Here is a 13,446-nt window from a genome sequence, read left to right on the forward strand (position 1 = left end):
ACTACCAACAATGCAACAACACTTGTCATGCACTTGTTGTGATAAAATGACAACTTACTTATTTTTTCCTACTCTTTGTTACTGAGCTGGACGACTAGGTTCTGGTTCTATGCCTCTTGCTCAGTCCTTTCCTATTCGGCGGCTTCAAGTTGGTGGCGCAAGCACTCCACCTCGACTGCCAGTTCTCTATTGCTTGCTGTGATTCCCTCGATCTGGTCGAAGCACTTCTTTCGGTACCTTGCGGTCTTCATCAAGTATTGCATGTAAAAAAAACTAAGTCAGACAGTTTGACTGGATAGCAGGATCAAGCGGTCAAGCAAAACATACCTAGACTTCTGTCACCAGACATTTTGCCGCTCATTCAACCTTGATGGTCTCTTTGACCTCTGGGATTTCCTCATGCATAACCCATTGTTCGTTCCGCCAACACAACACATATACATGTTGTTGCTTGTCCTGAGGATGGCCTAGGACCTCTTCTACTTCGTCCTCTTCGGCCTCTTGTTCGGGCAGCGGCGCTGGTCCAGAGTTGGCAGCCTATGCGATCACTATGGCTTTCCCACGGGCCGTATCATTAGCAAACCTACTCTGTGCCACCTCCAGCTGCTGCTCCTTGGTTTGTTCTGGTACCCTTGGCGCCGAAGTATCCTCCTCAGTAGGGTTAGTGCTCGAAGCACCTGTACTTGGCTCGGCTCTCCCCTTGACCACCTGCTCGGGGACTGTTGTCTAGTCGCTCGTCTACTGAGGCTCTGGCGGACCTTCTACTATAGGCTCCTCCATAACCGGCTGCTGGGAAGTCTTCTCTGGGACTGCTGGTGGAGCCATGCCACACCCGGCTAGTTGGTCGGGATTTTCGGTGGATGCCGACCTAATGTATCAGAGATAAGTCTAGAGGACAACATTATTCAAATATAAATTGTAAGCTTACATCAAGGTTAAAAAGACTTACAGCTTGGAAGCACGGAATGATGTGGCGAAGGCGTGTCTCTTCGTTCGTGCTTGCTCCACGTGCTCTGCGAGTGTCACCGAGTCTCTTTCCACGACCTGTACCGGCACCGGGGCTTGGTGTTCGACCCCTTTGTCGCTTGCCCTCTGCATTGCAGTGGTCGGTGATGCGGTCCTCGCTAGCACGGAGGAGCCACCCAGCTCCGTTGACTCCAGTTGTCTCCTCCTCTTTCGAGGGATGAGTCGAAAGATGTCTGCATCCTCTATTTCATCATCTGACAGTGGGAAGATGGCCTGACGACGCTTATTGGCCGCTGGCTGCTTGCCAGCAGCCCTGGCCATTGCCTCCTCCCCAACCCCGAGTATGGCCCAGTCGACGTCTTTGACCCTGGCACTAGTCTGGGTGGTTGGGTAGGCAACTTGCGGCCAATCCACACCAGGGGGTGGAGACACGAACACTGCTGCCCTATCATGACCATTACTCTAGGAAACATAAAGGCAACAACACAGTCAGTTTTTGTTATAACATAACTCTACAGGTACAAGGCAGCATAATTTACCTTTGGGGGAGGTCGGGCCAGCTTGAAGGCGTGCTCGATGTCGCTTAACCTGACACAATTCGGATCAGCTAAGTTGAATAGCTCTCCAATCCTGGCTTTGATTTCTATCTTGTCAAGAGCCTCTTGCCTGGTCCTAGTTGGGTCTGCGCTACCTTGGTACTCATAGCTGGGATGTACCCTCCTCTAGCAAGGCTGGATCCTTCGGCTAATGAAGTTCCCGACCATGCTCGGACCATCCAGTTTCTTCCATGGGATCATCTCAAGAAGTTCTTAGATCTGCTCCAAGTGCTCGGGCTTCTTTGACCAGCTGTTCTTCTTCTCCGGAATGAACCCCACATCACACAATGTGATCGTGTTCGGCTCTTCACGGATGTAGAACCACTTCTTGTACCAGTCGTCCAAAGATGTGTTCCAAGGGCAGTGCAAGTACTGGGCCTTCATCCCGTCATGCAGATTGAGGTACACACCTCCGGCTATCTTCGAGCCGCCGCTTCCTTTCTTCCGCAGGCAGAAAAGATGGCGAAAGAAGTCGAAATGGGGCTGGAAGCCACCATATGCTTCGCAAAGATGGATGAAGGTGGAGACAAGAAGAATCGAGTTGGGATGCAGATTGCAAATCCCAATCTCGTAATACAAACAGAGCCCCTGAAGGAAAGGGTGCACTGGAACCCCAAAACCCCGCTTGAAGAAATCTTCAAAAACCACAATCTCACCTGGTTGTGGATCAGGGTACCCTTCTCCTTCCGGCGCGCGCCATCCTGCGAGTGCCTTGTTGTGGAGTACTCCCATGATGACGAGGTCTTCGATGGTCTGCTTGTTGCTTCTTGACTTCCACCACTCCTTTGCCATGACTCCGGCTTTCTTCTGGGCGTCACTCTTCGCCATGAATCCACCCTTGTTGATGGAGGTGGATATGGTGGAGGGGTGATTGGTGATGATTTCGGAAGTATTAGGGTTTGCAAGAGGAAGAAGAAGGCTGCGGCGGCGAATGGTAATGGGGATCGGTAAAAAGTAACTTACCAGTTCTATATTATAAATAACCAAGAGTTCCACCGTTTTGTCCGCCCGAGATTCTTGGGAGACATGTGCACGCGCCGCAGACGGTTGTTTTCACAACCTTGAGATCTACGCCAATAAACGTGCCCCTTCGTTACCAATGTACGCGCCTCTTCGTTGCTAGTGTGAGAGGGCCCACACTGACGCACCTCCTTACAGGTGCCAATCGACTGTTTGCTAGAAAGGGTAAGAAGACAGTATGACATGCTATACCCGTCTGCTTTTTTTACCAGACGTGTTAGATTGGACTTGATAGAGTAAGAAGATAAATAAATACACCAAATAATAGTACAAGTGGCATTCGTTTCTTCGCTGCATGTCTTGTGCTCGGGGACTGCTCCGACCACTACCGTGCTTGGGGGCTGCTCCGACCACTATCGTGCTCGGGGTCTGTTCTGACCATTACCGTGCTTGGGGACTGCCCAGACCACTGCCGTGCTTGGGGACTGCTCCGACCACTGCTGTGCTCGGGGGCTACTCCGACCACTACCGTGCTCGGGGATTGCTTCGACCACTACCGTGCTCGGGGATTGCTCCGACCACTACCATATTTAGGGACTGTCCCGACCACTGCTCGGAGACCGTTCTCCTCGACTACATGTGATTTGTACTCACATACAGTTGAGAGACATTTATTTAGACCTTGCTACAAGGCTCATACTTTGCCTTCCAACAAGCTCGGGGACTACATCGGTACGATGCACCTGCCGGTGCATCTCGTATCGCCTGTACGACGGTTGGGTTCTCAACTTAACTGGGAATTCTTTTTAGACCCTGGCACCACGTGCCTGCGTCACCTACTACCAAGCTCGGGGACTAAGTGGGCACACTTCACCTTGCGGTGAATGTGTTTGTTTTTCGACTGCTACGCCTCTGATGATCAAGGACGCTACGCTTCGAGACGCACTTACATTTCTTTTCAGAAATACAAGTGGGCACACTTCCTAGGATGGAAATCTTTTTCTTTTTTTCTTAAGAGCACCATACATTCTTCAGACAACCTACTTCTTCGGTTGAATACGGTGGTCAGAGATGTCAAGAACTCAAGCCTCAATGTTCGGAGAAGGTTAAAATGGCGTGTCGCAGCATAATACATGGTGCTCGGGGACTAGTTGTGGGGGTATTAACCCCTAGACCCTTACGGCTAGGCTTGGGCCGGCCCAGATCAGAGGGTCCGATCCACCAAAAGACGACGCGCGGCCCGGCCAACCTGTTCGGAGTCCCGCGCAAGGAGTCAAGATAGATTTGGCGATCAAGCAAGATCCTGGTCGGTTAGAATAGGAATCCTTATCCGGCCACCTATGGCAATTGTAACTGGCTAGGATTAGTTTCCAGATCTGTAACCCTGCCCCTCGGACTATATAAGGCGGGCAGGGGACCCCTCTCAAAAACATCTCTCATTGACATACAGCAATACAATCAGACGCAGGACGTAGGTATTACGCCTTCTTGGCGGCCGAACCTGGATAAAACCTCGTGTCTGTCTTGCGTCACCGTCTTGTTTGTGGCTTGCGCATCTGTCTACCGACAATCTACTACCTTGGGCATACCCCTAGGTAGACTGCCGACCATATTTCATCGACACTCCCCCTCTGCCTCTGCTGCCTGCTTCACTCCCCTCCGCCTCTGCTACCTGGTGCTGTGCGCCTGAGGCTATTGGTGCAGGCTGGTGCTTCAAGAATTGTTAGAATCGGATAAAAACTCAGAAAAAAATCAACAACAAATCAGGAAAATAATAGACAATAGTAGTAATCATCAAATCAGAAATAACCTCGAAAATCATTATTTTTTTAAAATAAAATCAAGGAAAGTAAGATAACATGAAAAATAAGAGATCTACATAAATAATACAAATCATGATTGATTTGTGAACAAGTATAGCTCAAATGTAGACCAAAATTCAAGCAGTAATAATACAGTTCCAATAGAGATTATGGCTCCAAAATTATAGCTCCAATAGAGATTATGGCTCCAAAATTACAGCATAATTGCATAGGTAATTTAGCACAAAGCAAGATAGTTCTCAAAGAAGCTTGAATCTGCACCTATTGTCAAAGTACAGCTCCAAAGTCGAAATAATACAGTTCTATCCATCATGGAACACGAACACAAATTAAAACTTCAATCTTAGCTAGCTACCCTCTACTCCTTTGTGTCCGGTGCTAGCAGCAAAGAGATGAACACACAAGACGAGGGAGGTAGACATTTCAGGTCTAATTCTGCAGCAAAAAAAACATGTAACATCAGTGGAATGAGTGGAATTAGTAACTTAGCAATGAGATGAACAGAGAAAAAAACCAAACAAAGCAGGACGACTGACGAAAAGAAGTACTTGGGATTTCTTTTTCACATAGTGCAACTTATCTAAACTCTGAATTTATTTACCACTGCATTTCCATATACTCTTGCCATACTCTCTCTAACACTCCAAGTCATGTTCTAACACTACAATAGGTCACATTCAGATATGCATTCATACAGGTTCAGTAGGTCATTCAGCAGATGAACACTACAGTAGATAAACATTCATTCATTCAGCAGATAAACATTCACACGTGTTCTAACACTACAGTAGAAGAACACTACAACAGTCTCCAATGATCAAATTAGAGGCATCCATTCAGATAAACATTCAGGTCATCAAAAATATCCACAACATCACATGAACACTATAGCAGTCTTTGATGCTAGAAGAAGAGGAGAAAACTAAAACAAGCAAACATACCTATGAAATTTTTTTCTTTAGCCAAACTAGTCGAACAACTGGATTTTTAGTCATCATAAATATCTGTTGATTCATCTTAGATTGAAAGAGCTCATTAGCATCTGCCTTCTGCTCAATAGTTAGGTCTTCTATGCTATCCACAACAACAGTGCACTTTTCTACAGAATAGTCATCTTCTTTTTTCTTCTTCTCATCTAGTTTTTCCTGATTTTTCTCCATCTGGATCTTTCTCAAGTCTATGAATTCGCCGAGTTTAGCTGCCATTTGACTTTGCTTGCGTTTTTATTCCACTAGCACTTGCTCCCTCCTCTAGATGGAGTGTTAGCAAAATTGATGCCAACAGAATCAGAGCCAGCAGCCGTGTTCTGCGTACTTTGCTTAGAGTGACTTCTTTCAATTGGAGGTCATGATGTCATGTTAGGTGGCTCAGTTGATGTAAAATTCAAATCTCCAGTGGCTATACTTCCTATTAATACACATCACAGATACACTCTTAGGTATTATTCAAAGTTATTCAGCACCATAGGCACATGTTCATTTAAGAAACAGAGCAAACAAATGGTAAGGCCATAATGATAGACAAAATTGTGGTTCCCTAAACTCAGACCACCAAATAAACATAGTTGTTCTTTTAGACTCATGAGCTGAATAAAATAAAGAGCACACTTGTACAAAAATTCATGACAGTTCTGAATACTCTTACTGCAGCACAGATGAGCTGAATACTTGTACAAAAAAATCAGATTTACGATACAGCTAGCTCATTAATACAGCACCACAAAAATTGTATTCATGAGCAAACAAAGGAAAATTACCTACATACAATGATGCCAGGTGTTCATAAAGAGGAAGTGGCTTCTTTTGGAACTTACTGACTTTGGGATACTTCTATTAAATGCAACAAAGCAACATTTTGGTTAGCTTCTTAAAATAGTGAAAACACAGTACTATATAATTGATAGAAAGTGTCTAACCTCAATTAGGTCTTCCCATTTCTTTGGTTCGGCAATTATCATGCTTAATGTCTCATTCCAACCAACACCACTCTCCTTTCTGGTATCTCTAACTGTCCTATAGTTTCCTTTCAACTCCATCTCCTTCTCTTGCATTTGTTGTTTTGAAAAATGACCTAAAGGGAAGGTTTCATTGAACCGTTTAGCAATATTTCTCCAACCATCTGTTGTCCAGCCATTTTGTGCCCTGTACACTGGGATATTGACATGCTCTTTCATTACATCCACCAGCCGTTTCTCATACGTGTAGCTCCATGCAGCCCTTGTACCCTGGGACGTTGACATTGCTGAAAAATGGTGAAAGATAAATATAAGCTAAAATTATAGAAATATAAATGTAAGGTAAAATGCTGAAAATGATGAACAATGCTCCAAATTACCATCTAATTATTATAGGTAGCCCGCATCGCTTGCGCAATTTGATCTCGTAATGTGTTACCATCACTCGATTCTATCTCGCTTGGATAACTGTTATCCCCCTCCGTCATATCAACAAAAGTGGTTGGATTGATATATTGTGGTTGGTGATCTAGCCAATTATCTTGCCCATTGTGCGCTCTAATTATATTGTGAAATACCGCTGCTGCTGCAGGAATCTTGATCTGAGTCTCAATTGGATAGTGTGTTCCCACTTTCAGAATTGGAAACCATTTTTTCAACACCCCAAATGCCCTTTCAATATGATTCCGAAGTTGTGCATGCCGATGATTAAACAACTCCTTGTAGTTTGCATACTCATTTCTCTACGATGATCCATGCCTTCTAAACTCACCAAGGTGGTACCTAACTCCTCGGTACGGTGCTATGAATGATGGAGTGTTAGCATATCCGCCATCTACAAGGTAGAATTTCCCTGGCGGTACATGAAAACCCTTCGTAAGAGCATAACATAGGACTCCTGCATTAGACGCAGATCCTTCCCACCCACAAGAGATGAAAGTGAATTTGAGATCAAAGTCACAAGCGAACATAACATTCTGGGACAATGTCCCTTTTCTGTTTCTAAAAGGAGTGGGCCTTATCTTCATTGATAGTAATAGGGATATGTGTCCCATCAATGGCGCCAATGCAGTTCTGCACGTAAAAATGAACCTAAGATTGTTGGAATAGTGTGTTTAGAATGATACAAGGGCAAGCAGCATATATGACTAACCTGGAAGAACGACATGAACCGAGGGTTTGATAAAATCTTGGCATGTGTTTGGTTTAGATTTGGAAGCTTGATGAATCTATGAGTCAATGTTGGAATTATATCGAAGACCTCATTAACTTTCCTATGAATTGTCTCACCACTGTGTTGGAATGCTTTCTTCATCGTTTCAATGCTAGCATTATGGGAGAGCATGAACAAAAACATTCCTAATTGCTCCTCAATCTTAACACCGCGTGTGTCGCGTAATAAGTTTTCTGCTCTGAGAAGATTTGCTATAGCTCTAAAGATCTCAACCTCCATTCTAAACTCTGACTTGCACCAATTTTCGTGGCCTTCTAGGATTTCTTTGACCTTTATGGCACCAGGAAGAGATGACATGTGTTCTGGCATCTTTTCATCATAGAGACATGACATGACAAGACAGCAGAGACAATAACAAAGAAAAGTTCATCGTCCAATTCTTCCTCATCTAATATGAACCGCCTAACATCCTCCTCCCAAGAACCTATTATCTATTATATAGGGATAATATTATTAAATAGGATATAATATAACTAAAAACAAGAATTATAACTGATGTGCCAAACATAAAAGAAGAGTTCTATGAACTGCAATACATAAAAGAAGAGTTCCCTGAACTGCCAAGCATAACAGAAGAGTTCTCTGAGCTGCAATACAATTTTCAAGTAGATCGAAACGAGATTTGCAAGAACCTATTACTCAGTCAACTCCTAAAGTTCAGGATCTAGGCTGATCTTACTCTAGTTAATTAAATGGGGCAAATATGTAAGGTCTTGGCTAGGTTAGTCCAACTCAGTAAGTATAGTAAGTTAGTAATCGGGATTTATTTTTCATATGTGTTTGTCACCTCTGATACAGAAGTTTACAGAAAAAAGATGTAACACCTCTGGTGTTTTGACCTAATACTAAAATTTGACATGTCATCATGTGCATTGCAAAGCATTCATATAGTATAAGGTTTTGAATACATTCACTAAATAAGGTTTATTTCATAAGGTTGTTATTTTATGTGATGTGTTTCAAAAACCCTAAATAAAGATCATGACCACAAGGGTCAAATTTCATGTGATCATGTGAGGCCATGTGTCATTTGACTCAAATAACCCTAATGGGCCATGTTACTGGTCAAAAATCAAAATCTAAGTAAAAGGAAGACAAATCAAATTTTAATTCATATTCAAATTATAAAAGTCCTTTTTGCCCCTTTTGACTAATTCAAAATCCATGAGGAATTTGGGGTTGAGGCAAAAAGCAAAGTTGGAGATTATTTTATGTAGATCAACTTTGGTATTCAAAGTTTTTCAAGTTTACATATAAAATTTGGAGTAATTTTGAAATGATTCAAATGCTCAAATGCACCCCAAATTCAAATTTCAAAATGGAGGCAGAATTTGAAAATATTTCTAGAAGCAAAGTTGTAGAGTTTGAAAAATTGAACAACTTTCATTTTTGGAGATTTTCAACTTCTTTAGAAAATTTGAGAGTAATTTGAAAAATAGACTCAGTGGCAGTTCTGTAAATAATTCAAAAATTTGGATTTACATCACCGCTTATCGCTGGCGCCACGCCTCTGCTGTCGCTGAGCGTTTTGCGCCGCTTCCTCGCGCCCTGGCACGTCTTCATCGCCGTGGCGTCTTCGTCGTGCGCTGTCGAAGCCAGATGAGCTCCTTCCCGCTATAAATAGCCGTACCATCGTCGTCCCTCTCCTCTTTTCCTGCCTCTGCTCGCCGTCGACGACCTCGCTGCGCTCGCAAAATTCGTCGCCGTCATAGCATCTGGAGTCAGTAGCATCCGCCAGTAGCTCCGCCTCGTCTTCCTGCTCCTCCCAAGCTTGGTCGTGTTGCTCCTAGAAGTCCAGCGCCACCGCGCAACGTCGTCTTCCCCGAGTCCGGCCGAAGCTCCGCTGTGACCCACCTCACCGTGGCCAGGGCGATTCAGTACGCCTCCGTCTACACCAAGGACACCCTCGTGATCACGGTGAGCTCCGGAGCGTGATGCTCGCCTTTCTTTTGACTCTACTGCACCGTATCCCTAGCTACATCGACCGCCGTCGGGTCCGAGTCGCCATGGCCGGCGTAGGGTTCTATCTGGGGTGCCTGTTGCTGATCTAGGGGTTGGGTTAGGTTCGCGACATGGTGTAGATCACATTGGTACAGTCCATCTCACCGGAGAAGCACCGCCGGCGCGTTTTGTCAATCGGAACTGACCACACCGCCGTGCGTTAGCTTTGAGTCACTGACAGTGGGGCCTAGCTGTCAGTGCGAGTGAGGAAGAAGAACAGTGATAATTTTTATTTTCTGAATTTGTGAATAGTGTTGAAAATTTGGAAATTTGTAGGAAATTCATGATAGCTCCAAAAATTCTGAAATTTTGTGTGTGGCTTCTGTACATGTTCTGGTATGATTTAAAAATTTCAAACTTGAAATTTGAATAAATTTTTAATGTTCAAATATTCAGTCCATTAATTGAAAAATGCAATTTCCATGATTTTTGTAGGTCACTGTATAATTCCAAAAATTTTGAAATTTGTTTTGGTACACTAATTTGTCATGAGGAATCTTACATAAAATTTTCAGGTCATTTGGAACAAGTTCATTTTTGGGCTTAATTCCAAATTAATTCAAAAATAGATAAATGCAAACCCTAAGTGTTTGATTAGTGTTGGATCTTGTTTTGGTCATGTTTTGTGACTAGTAGGGTTTCAAGATCCATTTGGTCATGTCACATGTGTGGTTCTTAATGGTAGGATTGCAAGTTGGTTTTGTTGGCTTGCAACTGTACCGTGAAATAAAATCATTTGCGGGTGTTTATACATTTCATGTACCGTGAAAGCATAATGTTTACATTATCATCATGTTAAAGCATATGTTATCATTTCGTGTAGAACCCGAGAACGAAACGATTCTAGTTAAGCAAGTTCTGGAAGAATCCCCGGTTGTCACGGGATTCGATAATTGTGGTACTGATCCGGAACCTGAGATCGTCAACGAAGGCAAGCCCCGGTTTATGCATTAAACCCTTACCTTGTTTACTTTGAAAAGTTTATCAACTATGTTACTTATTGCATTAAGTTAGTTTATTCAAATGTTTCCTACTTGATGCATTACCTACCTTGTTACTTGTTTACCATCCTTGGAGATGTTTTTATTTACAAAGACGTAGAATGCTTAGTATGCTTTATAGTAGGCTTTCAAAGTAAAAGTTTTGATACAATCAAAGATGGCATACTAGCCAAAGAAAGAAATAAGGTAGAATAAACTAGAGACTAGTCGGGTGACTTATCTTGAATGTTGGGTAATGTTGCCGACTATGTCGCTTAAAGGCCACTCATTGTGGATCTTCTGAACGAGACACTTTGTAGTACTGGTCGCATACTACGGTAAGCCTACTTCGGCTAAATCCGATACTAAGATGAATGCCCACGCACTGGGAGTGGAGAGATGGCGGGAGTAGCGTGTACCCTCGTGGCTGAAATGTGGCCGGATTTAAGGTGTGCTGTGCTCTCGGGTGGCGTGGAGATGGCTTAGTATAGGAAGATCCGGTAGCGAGGTTGATATATGCAAGATTAAGTTCTACATATGTCGTGTGATAAGGAATCCCCAGCTGGGACTTGAATCAATTCGAATTGTCGGTGCTCCGCGGATATGGAGACTCAATTCATTACAGAAGTAATGCAGGACTGGTGAATTACTAAAATATAAAAAAAGAATGGAATGAGAAGGAAAGGAATACGAGAAATGTACATTTAGTTTGAGATAATGAACAAAAAGTACTTAGTGGTAAAACTTGAAAATAGAATGAAGAATAGTAAGCTTTTGGCAAAGAACTTTTGAATCTTGCTACATCCTTACCTTGTCCCAAACCCCTGCATCTCTAAAGTCTTACACCCCGTTACGTCGGGTTAGTCTTGTTGAGTACCTTTGTACTCAGGGTTTGTTAACCCTTGTTGCAGGTGAGTCGCATGCGCAGGCTTGTTTTGGTCCCTGCTGCATGTCGGTGTTTGAAGTCAACGACGATGAGGAGTAATGAATGGCCTTTGGACAAGGCACTAGTTTGTATGATAAATAAAGTTAATGTAATATTATCCCGCTACTATGGTTGTATGACACTTATGGTATTGTAAGTTTGAAAACAACTGGTTTGTAAACTATGTTATCTTAAGACTTCAGCTATCTTTTACTCTGATGTATATATTTGATTAAACTGTTGTAATCTGCAATGACTATGATTGGGATCCTGTTTGAAAAGAGAATCGTGGATGATTCGGGTTTCCCAAGGACACCCCACAGACCTGTTGAGTTGTTGGGAACTCGTGTACGCTATCCGAGGTCTGTTAAGACAACGATAGATGCATGTGGGCCCGATTCCTTAGGAGGTTCTGCCACAAAAGAGAATACTGCTAATTCCAAAATGTAGCAGGAAATGCATCTCTCTTCCACAACAAATAGCTAATTGAGATGGATCCGACATCTACTACATACTCCTAGTAGGATTAGAAAACTGCATGCAGTCTTCTATTTTAGCTCTCACTCAACTATTTAGAAACCTATCTAGATATCAAGATATATTTTGGGCAACTAAAGAATGTCACAATTTGTCTTTAAAAAATCCTTTCTAGGCCTTTACAACTCACCAAACATAATCTAACAATTAACTGTTTTGCTTTGTGCAACATCAAAATACAAATACAATCCTAAATAGTATATTTTTTATACACTCAAAACTGGTGTATGAGTGCATTATGCCTTCTAGCAACTAGCAGCAGGTCTTTGCCAATGTTTTTCTTTTAACTATAACTCACAGATGTCATCAAAATATTACCAGATCCTCTGCTTTGTTGACAAATATTACCGGATGTCGTCCAAATATTACCAAAATTGAAACATATAACCAAAGCAGCAAATTTATGGAATCACAGCTCAAATGAACAAGGGAGAGGAATCAGTAACAGAGACACACAAAAGTACCTAAGCTGCTAAGCAAGGAAGTGGAACTTGCTGGGTCACTTCTTGCCTTCACCCTGAAAACAATCTATCAACTGAGAATTGTAGATGAAGCAAACTAAGATGACAATCAAATATCTAATTTTAACTATAGGTAAATTTGTTGGTATTACCGCAATAAATAGAACAACATTCATTCACTGGTCAACCAGTACATTATAGCAAAAATGGCAGATCCTTGATTTTTCTAGGATAATTTAACAGATCCAGATCCAGCTCCACTTTGAGTCTAGCTAGCCTAGCCTCGTTTACTCGTTATTAACTGCAGATTGCACGTAGAAACGATGATCCAGAAATAGTATGCAATTTAAATGGTATTGCGCTTTGGATCTGGCTAGTGCATCCATCATGCACACTTGAATACGAATTAGATCTAGGTGAGAAACTTGGACGGGTTCTTGGAGCTAACCTGGAGTAGATCTTTAAATTCGGACGGTGGTGATGGCAGTCGCGAGGCCGGCGACGGAGATAAGGAAGAAGCCGGAGGGGGGCGAGCTCGGCAACGGCGGGGGCGGGGGGCGGGGGGGGCGGCGAGCTCGGTGGTAGTGGCGGCGATGGGGGGCGAGCTCGGTGGCGACGATGAGGGCGACGACGGCGGCGGCGGCGGCGGGAGGACGGCGGCAGCGGTGCTTCCTCTTCGTCGCCCTCGCTCGGTTCGGGGAAGAGCCGCCCGGACCCCTGGGTGCGGGACGAGCCGCCCCGTGGAAAGTACGGGGCTCGAGTCACCCTCTCCCGGGTGATGTGCTTCCAAATGCAAGGGGGCTTCTCCCCGTGGCCGAAATTCGCTCGGGGCTTGGCTCAGGAAAAAGGCGGGGAAACCCCCGTGGATTGGGTCTCCGAAAGGAGGCCTTAGAATTGGGCCTCTCTATTTTCGTTGCTGTAAACATGGAATCGGAACGTGAAAGGTAACAAAAAAAAACCTATCACCAGTAATTCGATCCAGCCTACATCGAACTCACTAGAAACCGCA

This window comes from Miscanthus floridulus, chromosome 2 (assembly GCF_019320115.1).
Source record: "Miscanthus floridulus cultivar M001 chromosome 2, ASM1932011v1, whole genome shotgun sequence".
Classification (NCBI taxonomy): Eukaryota; Viridiplantae; Streptophyta; class Magnoliopsida; order Poales; family Poaceae; genus Miscanthus; species Miscanthus floridulus.